Below are 12,428 nucleotides of genomic sequence, written 5' to 3' on the forward strand. Positions count from 1 at the left end.
AAGGTGGTTAAGGATGCGTCCAAAGCTTTTGGCTCAAGCAGTCGGAATACTGGAATTGCCATTTGCCAAAATGGCAGAGGATGGGAAGATCCAGGAGCTGGTATGAGATCATCTGTGAGGGTCTACTGTTCTAAGCGCCTGGTCTGTATGAACTCATTCAGTGCTCACCACAATGCTCTAAGGTAGGGCCTGTTGTTGTGCCTGTTTTATAGATGAGGAGTCAAGGTATCGCTCTACAATGTACTTCAGATTCCACAGCTTAAATGGTGATAAAAATACTCCCGAGGGTACCACTTCATTGTCTTTCAGGGAAGACAGATGACTAAATAAACAGTGACAACAAAAGCTAGAGTTAATGGTAAGGTGAATCTGAGAAGGCTGTAGCTGTACAAAGCAGAAGCATCTTCCAAAGTTTGGGGATCAGGGAGACACGAGGGAGTGGGGAAAACTTGTAAGAGGAAGTGATATTAAACTGAAATGTAAAGGATCAATAGCCATGCTAATAGAAGTTTTAGGAGGGGGGATAGGAAAAGAAAGAGAAAGTATTCCAGGTAAAGGTTATTCCCAGGAACTTTTACCAAAAAAAAAAAAAGGCAAGCAGGGGAGTGGGGAGGAGAAGAGGATTTTGAGGAATTAAAAGAATTTCGGTATGATGTTTATATCTCTTTTGGAAATATAGTCATTGGTTGGTCCCTACTGAGAGTTTCTGCATAAACATGGTAATGTTTCAAGGGTTCCCTATTCCTGGTGTCTTTATAATGTACCTCTGAAGGAGCAGAGGTTTGCTGTCCTTGAATACTCATCAGATTCCTGTGGTTCCTCAACTGTGCCCACGAGTTCCTGCCTCTGGGCTTTGGACTTCCTGTTCTCATTAACAAGGACACTCCAGTTTCCTGTACCCCTTCCTGGGTCCACACCCACCAGGTGGACTATAGGGTCTCTCTCCTTCCATGACACCCAATGAAAAGCATGATCAGAGAACGCAGAAGATAAGTTATGGACAGATACTATTTACTTATCTGACCATGTCCCTACTAAGGTTGTCAGCAGAGTCTTTGTAAGTCAGGCTAACACAATGTTGTCAATCCTGAGTGGATACTCAATTCTTTTCCTCCTGAAATGCATGGATACATACATTTTAATTTACCATCCTTTACTTTTAGTGGTGCTGCTACTGGCTTTTTGATTTTCTGTTCTGGTTCCACTCCCAGCAGAATTATTAATTTACTTAAAAACTTTAATTATAGACTGCATTGTTCTAGCATCTTTAAGCTGACTTTGTTGGATTTTTGCTGGCAGACAGGCTTTGTGCAACACTGGGATGCTGATGGCTGAGCTATTTTTCAGGGACATCTGCTCATTGACTACTCTTCTGGGGATGATGATGTGGCTTGCTGATAATGTCTGGCTTAAGAACCAGGCAAAAGCCAAAATGTGTAACAATTCTCTTGAATGGATGCTCGTATATCCAAAGAAAGAGCATAGAAAACTGTTCATAGCCTAGTTTCTAAGGATCATGTCTGTGAGTCAGGAATCCCAATCCAGAGACAATGACTGTGTCGGGACGGAGCCCAAGGCATCTTCGAGAGTAACTAGAATGAAAATGTTGGCAGCTTTGATGACACGAACCTCTCTGAGTCCCTCCTCTGTGACATCTACACCTCTGGTTTTGAGAGGCCTTTGGCCATCCAGCGGCAAGACATTCTTCCTTGTATCAAGGGTTATTACGTGATCGCTCCAGCCCAATCTGGGACTGGGAAAACAGTCGCTTTTGCCATGTGGATCCTGCAACGGATTGAATTGGACCTAAAGGCTCCAAAGGACTTGGTCCTGACACCCACTAGAGAATTGACTCAGCAGATACAGAAGGTAGCCATGGCATTTGGAGATTATGTGGGTACCTCCTGCCACACTTGCATTGGTGGGACCCATGTGACCCATGTGCATGCTGAGGTACAAAAGCTACAGATGGAAGCTCCCCATATCATTGTGGGTACCCCTAATCGTGGGTTTGATATGCTTAACTAGAGATCCCGTCTCCCAAATACATCAAGATGTGTGTACTGGACAAAGCTGATGAAATGTTAAGCTGTGGATTCAAGCGCCAGATCTATGACGTACTTCAAAAGCTCGACAACAACACCCAGAGGGGTTTGCTGTCAGCTGCAGTGCCTTCCGATGTGCTTGAGGTGACCAGGAAATTCATGAGGGACCCCATTCAGATTCTGGTCAAGAAGGAAAAGTTGACCCTGGAGGGTATCCACGAGTTCTACATCAATGTGGAATGAGAAGCGTGGATGCTAGACATTCTGTGTGACTTTGTATGAGACCCTGACCGTCACACAGGCAGTCATAATCAACACCGGAAGGTTGGTTGGCCCGCTGAGAAGATGCATGCCCGACACTTCGCGGAGTCTGCCACGCATGGAGATGTGGACCAAAGGGAGTGAGATGTGATCATGACGGGGGTCCACTCTGGCTGTAGCAGAGTATTGATTACCACTGACCTGCTGGCCAGAGGCACTGATGTGCAGCAGGTCTCCTTAGTCATCAACCATGACCTTCCCACCAACAGGGAAAATTATATCTGCAGAATCAGCCCTGGTAGATGATTTGACCATAAGGATGTGGCTTTTAACATGGTGACAGAAGAAAACAAGAGGACTCTGAGACGTCGAGACCTTCTACGACACCTCCATTGAGGAGATGCCCCTCAGTGTTGCTGACCTCATCTGAGAGGGGTTGTCCTGCTACATCCCCCTAGCCGGGGTCCAGTCCTTGGGGGACTAAAGAGAAACAGGATGGGGGAGGGAAGGGAGCTAAGGGATGGATATCTGGTCTTTTCTTTTCTTTTCTTTTCCTTCGAATGAATGTCACATTTTGAGGCCCCCCCCCCCAAAAAAAAACAAGAAACCTGTTCATAGTAGCTTTATCATAGTAGTCTAATAACTGGAAATAATCAAAAGTTCATCACTATGAGAATGGCAAAACTAACTTTGGTGTTTCATATAATAGAATACTACTGTGCAATAAAAAGAAACAAATCATGGACTCAGCAAAAGGGATGAATCTCACTGACTGAGAGAAAATGCCCTGACAGAAGAAACACACACTGTGCCTATTCATTCTCCATTGCTTTTATAACAAATTACCATCAACTTAGTGGTTAAACAAAACATTTGTTACCTTATGGTTCTGTACGTTAGAAGTCCAATACGCGTTGAACTAAGCTTAAGGTGTCAACATTCCTTCTGGGGGCCCTAGAAGAGAATGCTTTTTGAGCTTCTAGAAGCCAATCACACTCCTTGGCTTGTGGTCCCTTTCCTCTGTCTCCAAAGACAATAAAGTAGCATCTTTGACCCCCCCCCCCTTCCATCCTCATAGCTCTTTGACTCTCTTCTCTGCCTCCGTCTTCCACTTTTTTTTTTATTTTTAAAAAAAAATTTTTTTAACGTTTTATTTATTTTTGAGACAGGGAGAGACAGAGCATGAACAGGGGAGGGTCAGAGAGAGAGGGAGACACAGAATCTGAAACAGGATCCAGGTTCTGAGCAGTCAGCACAGAGCCCGATGCGGGGCTCGAACTCACGGACAGTGAGATCGTGACCTGAGCCCAAGTCAGAAGCTTAACCGACTGAGCCACACAGGCGCCCCTCCCTCTTCCACTTTTAAGGACTCTTGTGAGCACCTTGTGCCCACTCAGATGATCCAGGATAATCTCCCTATTTTAAAGTCAGTAGATTAGTAACCTGAATTCCCTTTTGCCATGTAACCTAAGTATTCTGAATAACTCTGGGTATATTGAGGGTAACGGAAGTCAGATTTCCAGTGGCTCATGCGAAACTGACTTGGGGTGAGGCGGGGTAAACACTTGATCTGTAGCATTTGCCAATTGTTATATTATAAATGCTCGGATGGCTGCTTTCAACCTACAACCAGCTCACAGAATTGCAATTATTTAGTAAGCCGGTTCAAGCTGGTTCCAGCACACTGCTGCAAGTTTCTCATTCTTACTTTTTAAAAAAAGTTTATTTATTTTTGAGAGAGAGAGAGAGGAAGAGAGAGCATCTCAAGTGAGCTCCCCGCTGTCAGTGCAGAGCCGGACTCAGGAACTCCATCTCAGGAACTGTGAGATCATGACCTGAGCTGAATTCAAGAATTGGATGCTTAACTGACTGAGGCACCCAGGCACCCCAAGTTTCTCATTCTTGAAGTTTTAAATACAGACAGATAAGGAAACAAACATTAATATATGAGGATATGAATGTGTATGTGTGTGTTTCCTTGCCCTCTACAATGAGAGAGCCTAAAGGTTAGGGCACATCAATAGCAATGAGTACACCTGCCATCCAGATCTCGCTCTCTAAATACCACTCCCGACAACAACAACATAAATAAATGAATAAGTAAATAGATACCATTCTCAACATAGTGTTCCTTGGAGAAAAGGCTAATACCAGGGCTGGGTCAGGAAAAATACAAAATGAGCCCAAAATAGCTGTACCAGAAATTAAGGAAGTGCTCAAAGAATGAAGGCAACGTATAAAAAGGAGAGGTTTGCAGATTGAAAGGGCTCCCTCTGGGACAACTTTAATATCAAAATAAATTATAAAGTAATGAATTAAAAACCCATTAAACAGAATAAAAATCCATGAGTCAAAACTGACATAAATAAATAAATGAATAGGAGAAGAGAAAGCTCTTTCTCACAGTACAATACCAACTAAGACATAGAATATGAATGAAAGAGGGGCGCCTGAGTGGCTCAGTCGGTTAAGCGTCCGACTTTGGCTCAGATCATGATCTCATGGTTCCTGAGTTTGAGCCTAGCATCGGGCTCTGTGCTGACAGCTCAGAGCTCCAAGCCTGGAGGCTGCTTCACATTCTGTGTCTCCCTCTCTCTGCCTCTCCCCCGCTCATGCTCTGTCTCTCTCTCTCAAAAGTAAATAAACATTAGGGGCGCCTGGGTGGCGCAGTCGGTTAAGCGTCCGACTTCAGCCAGGTCACGATCTCGCGGTTCATGAGTTCGAGCCCCGCGTCAGGCTCTGGGCTGATGGCTCTGGGCTGATGGCTCGGAGCCTGGAGCCTGTTTCCAATTCTGTGTCTCCCTCTCTCTCTGCCCCTCCCCCGTTCATGCTCTGTCTCTCTCTGTCCCCAAAATAAATTAAAAAAAAAAAAAAAAAAGTAAACATTAAAAAAATTTAAATAAAAAAAGAATGTGAATGAAAGAATTAGAAAATCATCAATAGATGTAAAAATTAAGGAGTGAAAGTTTAATGAGACAGTTATGTTTTCATATCTCTCCACAAATACTAGTTAACTGAAAAGACATAACTAATAATTTTATAAAGTTAACATTGCCAGTAACATTACCAGTTAACATTACCAGATCAAAGTTAACATTACCAGTAATAAGACAAATCTACAATTACGTGCCTCCAGATATGATTCACTGAGAAGAGAACTAATATCACTTCTGTGGTGTATTTGCAAAAAACATACGATCTGAATGTAATCACGAGGAAACAGAAGGAACTGTCGCAGATTGGGTTGAGAAGACTGAATACAGTCCATGATCCTGTGTTAGGTCCTGGGCTGGAAGGAAAAATTGTAAAGGACATTATGGAGACGATTAAAATTTGAATACAAACAGTGGATTACATAATAGTCCTATATTCATGTCAAATTTTCTGATTTTGTTCATTACACTCTGGTTCCGTAAAAAAAAAAAAAAAATATTGTTGTACTTAGGATTCATACACTGAAGTATGTAGGGATAAACAAAGTCTACAATTTGCTTTCTTTCGGATTATTTAGAAAAAGATTGTGTGGGTATGTGGTGTGGGGAGAGAGGAAAAAAAATACAATGAAGCAAAATGCAAAGGGAGCAAAATGTATCCATTTTTGAATCTGGGTTATCCTACTGGTGCAATTTGTCCATAAATCCAAAAGTATATCAAAAGAAAAAGTGACAGGGGAGCCTGGCTGGCTCAGTCAGTAGAGCATGCGACTCTTGATCTTGGGGTTGTGAGTTCGAGCCACACGTTGGGTGTAGAGATTTCCTAAAAATAAAATTGTTTTTTAAAAAAGTGACAGGGGCCCCTGGGTGGCTTGGTCAGTTAAGTGTCCAACTTCAGCTTAGGTCACGATCTCGAGGCTCGTTGGTTTGAGCCCTGTGTTGGGCTCTGTGCTGACAGCTCGGAGCCTGCTTCGGATTCTGTGTATCCCTTTCTCTCTGCCCCTCTCCTCTGCTCACACTCTCTCTCTCTCAAAAATAAATAAACATTAAAAAAAAAAAAAAGAATACCCATTCAGCATTATTAGTCATTAGGGAAATGCAAATTAAAGCCATTAAGTGGGTGTGAAGTACCCACTTAGGTGACCAACTATCACTGGTTACCAGGGATTGAGGGGTTTTGTGAGACATGGGACTTGTAGTGCTAACACCTGAAAAGTCCCAGAAATCCTGGGGTGAGTTGTGTCTCCCTCTCTCTCTCTGCCCCTCCCCTGCTCACGCTCTCTCTCTCTCTCTCTCTCTCTCTCTCTCTCTCAAAAATAAACATTAAACAAAATTTTTAATAAATAAATAGTGACAAAAAATGGAGCTGGGCGAGTAGGGACATAGGAAGCTGCTTTAGCAGCATCCCGCCCGTGCAGAGGGAAAAGCCATACAAAAATATGCTGGTTCTGCTTCACTTCTCTGTAGCCACCTCTCTTCCGATCCCTTCTGTATTCCCTGCTAAATAAATCAGGAACTTATAGCCAGTGTGTAGGTGGTCCATTTGGCAGCTTCAAAGTATTATGAACTTGAAAGCATTCATTTAAAAATAATAGAGACTTCTCTGTTCTGAATAGCAGTGTGGGGCCCTGTAACAGTTTGTAATCAGAATGTGTAAATGTGCAAAATGTTCTTAACATGATATAGGTAAAAGGGGTAGTGTAGGATGAGAAAAGGGGAACAGTACAAACTATGCACAATTTAACCATGTAAAAACAAAAGGTTTTCCTTCAAGTCCTCTCCCATGATTTCACTCTTGTTTGTATGTGTTCCCTCTTCTGATTATACCTATCAGGTTGCATGCCTATCGTTGTGTGAAATAGTATTATTAGAATGCTTCATTATTGACCTCATTATGTATAGATCTTTTAAATGCTTTTTTTAAATGTTTCTTTATTTTTGAGAGAGTGAAAGCTGGGGAGGGGGAGGAGGAGAGAGAGAGAGAGAGAGAGGGAGGGAGGGAGACAGAGGATCCGAAGCCGGCTCCGCACTGACAGCAGAGAGCCCGACAGGAAGCTCGAACCCACGAACCATGAAATCATGACCCGAGCCGAAGTCAGATGCTTAACTGAGAGCCACCCAGGCGCCCCTTAAGTACTTTTGAGGAGATGCCAGCAACCTAGTCCTAGACGCTCTGTTTTGCTGTAGCAAGATCCAGCTCTTCTTAGAACAAGATCCATGTTTCCAAGATCCTAGAAACATGCATGACCCAGGAGAAGAATTAAAAGAATCAAAGACTTAAAAGCATTTAGTTATGGGAATAATTAAAATTGACTAAAATGAAAAAATACCTTTCATCAAAAACCAATGAGTTCTATAAGATTAAATGGCTCCCTGCTCCACCTGTATGCACATTTTCACCCTTTATTAAAATAATATGATATTACTTCTGATTCGTTGATATTTAGCAGAATTCAGCACAGGTCTTATTTATGCCATGCTGTGGATGGAGCTTTGAAGGAGAAACGATGCCTTGCACTATATACAAAACTTCAACCCTTAAAAAAAATAATTTAAAAATTCCAGGGGTGGCTCAGTTGGTTGAGCATCCAACTCTTGATTTTGGCTCAGGTCATGAACCCAGGGTCCTGGGATAGAGCCCTGCATCGAGCTCCGTGTCAAGAGTGGAACCTGCTTAAGATTTTCTCTCCCGCTGCCCCTCTTTCCCACTTGCATACTCTTTCTCTCTAAAATAAAATAAAAATAAAAATAAAATTTTCAGCAGATGAGGCAGAGAATCAAGTTAACTCCAGTTTAAGGTGGCCACTCTTCAGAATACTAGTCTACTAGAAATAAATTTCTGCTCCCCTCTTACCCCCAACCCCCAAGGAAAAATTTTACCCTGCTAGAAAATAAAGCATTTCTTTTACACATTTAATTGTATCCATAGGATTAAAATAGATTAAGAAACTGAAATACATTATGTGCAGTATAATTACACCATAATTTTCAGCATTAAGTGTTTATGTCTCTAGAGATAAAATAGTTTTGATTCACCAAATTGGGTAATTAAGTTGACCAGATAATTGTTCTGAAGGGCCTGGGAGCCAGGTAATAGCAATTTGAAAAGTTACCAGAATAAATGATCAGTTTGATTAGTCTGCTAAAGATAAAATGTAAGCCTGAAAGGATAAAAATTACCTTTTAGAAAAACCTCAAGGGGCGCCTGGGTGGCTCGGTCGGTTGAGCTTCCAACTTTTGATCTCTGCTCAGGTCATGATCTCACAGTTCATGAGTTCGAGCCCCAAGTCAGGCTCTGGTACTGAGAGCACAGAGCCTACTTAGAATTCTCTGTCTCCCCCTCTCTCTGCTCCCTTCCCTGCTCTCTCTCTCTCTCCCTCTCTCAAAATAAATAAACATTAAAAAAAGAAAAAGAAAGAAAAACCTCAAGATAACATACCCCAACTATTATTGACTGCAGTAGACATTGTGGGTGAACCCCTAATTTCCTTGGCCTCCTTTCCCTACCACAGAAGCTCTGCCATCTGGATGATATTCATACACCCACCCCAGCTAGAGGAGTGGCCCTGCTTGGCCTAAGCCAATCAGGATAGTCCCATTCCCCTTGTTTCAGCCAGTCCGAAAGTGGGCCCACGACCCAAGTTGGTTAGTTTCATTTACATTTTAACTTTCGGATGACAATCTTATTCCCAAATTTCTCGGGAAAGTTACATGGTAACACCCAATCAGCAATATGGTGCTTCTTAGAATCTATCATCATCAGAGCTTGCTCAGTATAACAACTGCAACATATATGGAGGTCAACCACAGTTTCTTATATTTATATGCCTTCTAAGTATCTTAAAATTTAGAACAGTTTGGGGTGCCTGAGTGGCTCAGTTGGTTGAGTGTCTGACTCTTGATTTCGGCTCAGGCCGTGATCTCACAATCGGTGGATTGAGTCCCATGTTGGGCTCTGTGCTGACAGTTCAGAGCCTGCTTGGGATTCTCTCTCTCCCTCTCTCTGAGTCCCTCCCCTGCTAATGCTCACTCTGTCTCTTTTTCTCTCTAGATAGATAGATAGATTAAAAAAAATAATAAAAAATTAAAATAAGTAAATAAATAAAACAGTTCACCTTCTTTTCATAACATTTCCCTGTTGAATAAAACAGATATTTATGCTGTAAGATTTCCCACACTCTAGATTCGGCTGATTGCTTCCTTGAGTGGTTTCACTTATCCTTCTATTTCCTGTATTTCCTGGAAAGAGATAGTTAGAACCAGGGGCTTGATACAGGAAAAGGTTTGTTTCTTTTTCTTTTCTCTTTTTTTCTTCCTTTCTCCGCCTGCCCCCGCCCCCTTGTTTTGTTTGCAAGAAAACTTATTAGGTGGCACTGTGCACTTCCTAATGCATTGAATCAAAGGAGCACAAAATCCAGTTGGCCGTGCTTTTAGAGATGTCAGAGTGACTGGTAGAGCCATGTTTTGTCAGCTTTACCCAGTGGGCATCTCAGAGTTAGTTCCAGATTCCTTTCGATATGGTCCCAGTGGTCTTTGAAAGCTTCCTTGCTTTCTGGCACCACTGATGTCCCAGGTTTATACTCCCTGACCCGGACTTGACATCATTTGTACAAGAAGCTCTTTTCCTTTCAGTGAGGAAAGGATTTTAGCAGGCACACACTCGGGGTTGCTTGCTATGGTGCCTTGTCCTTGTGTCCAGACTTTCCAGGGAACCAAGCTCAGGAATGAGTGGTTTTTCAGAAAGAGTGAAAGAAATCATGAATTTATACAGATATTACCAGTTCAAATTTGAAATTACGGGAGGATTTTTTTTAAGTTTTTTTTTCAAGATTTTTTGTTTGTTTTTGAGAGAGAGAGGGACAGAGAGAGAGCACAAGCGAGAGAGAGGCTGAGAGAAAGGGAGACAGAGAATCCCAAGCACGCTCTGGGCTGCCAACGCAGAGCCTGAAGTGGGGCTCCAACCCATGAGTTGTGAGACCATGACTTGAGCTGAAACCAAGAGTCAGACGCTTAACCAACTGTGCCACCCAGGCACCTATGGAGGATTTTACTTTTATTTCTTTTCTCTTGAACAAAAAGTCTGAGCTGCAAATGATATTAATATAATTACTTATTTGCTTTATCCAAGAATATTCCTAGAGCAGTTTCATAATAACCATACTAATAGTGCTACTAGAAATTAAGATGATTGGATACATTTTAAAATTTCTATGTGGGTGTGTATTGTCACTGCCCTTAAGCTGTATCTTACTAATGATGCACTGTCCCAACACTGTGTTTTAAAGTCTCCTAAAATAGTTTCTTTCTGTATTGTTATGCCAGAAATTTGACATATAGTTAAATTCAGTTATTTCAGTTTGTTTTCGGTTGGGAGGGGGATTTTCTTTCCTTTTGTATTTATTTTTATTTTTAAGTAAGCAAGGTATTTACATGATTCCAAAGTCAAAACCATAAATTGTGTACGATCACAGAAGGCCATCTATATCATTTCTTATGTTGGGAATGCTTGAAATTTTCTTTGCAGACTATGATATGTCAATGTTGTGAAACTTCCATGTGACTTAGAAAAAGGTTGAGTGTTAAGAGGATTCGGTCCCCTCTTATTTTGATATTGGCTTTCTACTATGAACAATATTGTAATTAGCTAGTCATCTCCCCTTTCTCTTTCCTCCTTTATCCCAAATATCAGTCTAAAGTATTATCTTTTTTTAAAGTTTATTTATTTATTTTGAGAGAGACAGAGCACGTGTGCACGTGTGCATGCATACAAGTTGAGGAGGGACAGAGAGAGAGGGAGAGAGAGAATCCCAAGCAGGCTCCACGCTGTCAGCACAGAGCCCAACATGGGCCTCGATCCCACAGTGAGATCATGACCTGAGCCAGAATCAAAAGTTGGACATTTTACCAACTGAACCATCCAGGCACACACCCCTAAAGTATTACCTTTTCATTCCCAGTTTGTAAAAAACAAGCTTTTCTCTTCATTTATTATCTCTGCTTTCTCCCCATTTTTGATATTTGTTCTATATCCATATTTTCAAGCCTATAAAAATACATAATATTCTTTTAACCTTATTATCACCGGTTGAACTTGGATTATTCCCAATTCTACTGTAAAATGCTCACCACCAAAACTGAGGCTGAATTCCTCCTATCATTTTCTGAAGCTTATTCTCTAGGAGATTCCTCAAGAAGGCTCTGGGAGCAATATTTCCTGTTCTTATCATGTTCATAAGTGTCTGTGTCTTTAAAACTTTTATATTTGAAAGGCAGTTAAACTACATCCTTAGCTTAAATTTTCCTTCTTTGAGTATCTTAAATAAGTCATTCAATTGCATTCTGGCAAAAATCTTTCTGTCAAAATATCCAGTGCCAGTCTTATTTTCTTTCCTCATGACTTACTGGGTCTTTTTGCCAAAATACTCTGACAGTGTTTTTCTTATATTTAAAGTCCAAGAGTTTTACCAGAGTATGTTTTGGTAGGGACTATTCTGGGCTGATTTTTCTGGAAAAATGATACGGTCCTTTGATACGTATACTCAAATTTCTACACATTTTAGGACAATTTTCTTGAATTACTTTTAAAGTAAATTCTTTATTTCACAATAATTTTAATTTTATGGAAAATTCTGGAAGATAGCACAGAGAGTTTCATATGTCTATTACCGAGTTTCCATCTTTTGTTATTATTGTACATACCATGGTACATTTGTCAAAAACAAGAACCAGTATTGTGATAGTTGGTGTTTTTCATGGAATCTGTCCATTTCATCTAAATTAGAAAATTTATTGGCATAATTGTTTAGGATGTTTCCTTTATCCATTTGATGTCTGTAGAATCTGTGGTAATACCCCTTTTTCATTTCTGATATTAATATTACTTGTCTTCTCCATTTATTTTCTGATTAGCTTGGATAGAGGGTTATTAACTTTATTGACTTTTGTAAATAATCAGCTTTTGGTTTTATTGATTTTTTTATATTGTGCTTATTTTTTTATTTTATTGATTTCCACACTTTATAAGTTTCTTTATTCTGCTTGCTTTGGGTTTAATTTGTTCCTTTTTTTCTAGTTAATGTGGAAGCTTAGATAAATGAGACTTTATATCTTTTCAAATATCAGCACTTAATGCTATAAATTTCCCCCCTTGTACTGGTCCAGCTACACTGCATACATTTTTTTTTGAATG

The 12,428-nt window shown here is 40.8% G+C and overlaps 1 pseudogene; it reads left to right on the forward strand.

Moving 5' to 3' along the window:
* The first annotated feature begins 1,317 nt into the window (after positions 1-1,317).
* On the forward strand, positions 1,318-2,736 carry LOC132676597 (eukaryotic initiation factor 4A-I pseudogene; annotated as a pseudogene).
* The last annotated feature ends 9,692 nt before the right edge of the window (positions 2,737-12,428 follow it).

The sequence above is a fragment of the Panthera onca genome, chromosome B4, assembly GCF_046562875.1.
Source record: "Panthera onca isolate mPanOnc1 chromosome B4, mPanOnc1 haplotype 2, whole genome shotgun sequence".
NCBI classification, from domain to species: Eukaryota; Metazoa; Chordata; class Mammalia; order Carnivora; family Felidae; genus Panthera; species Panthera onca.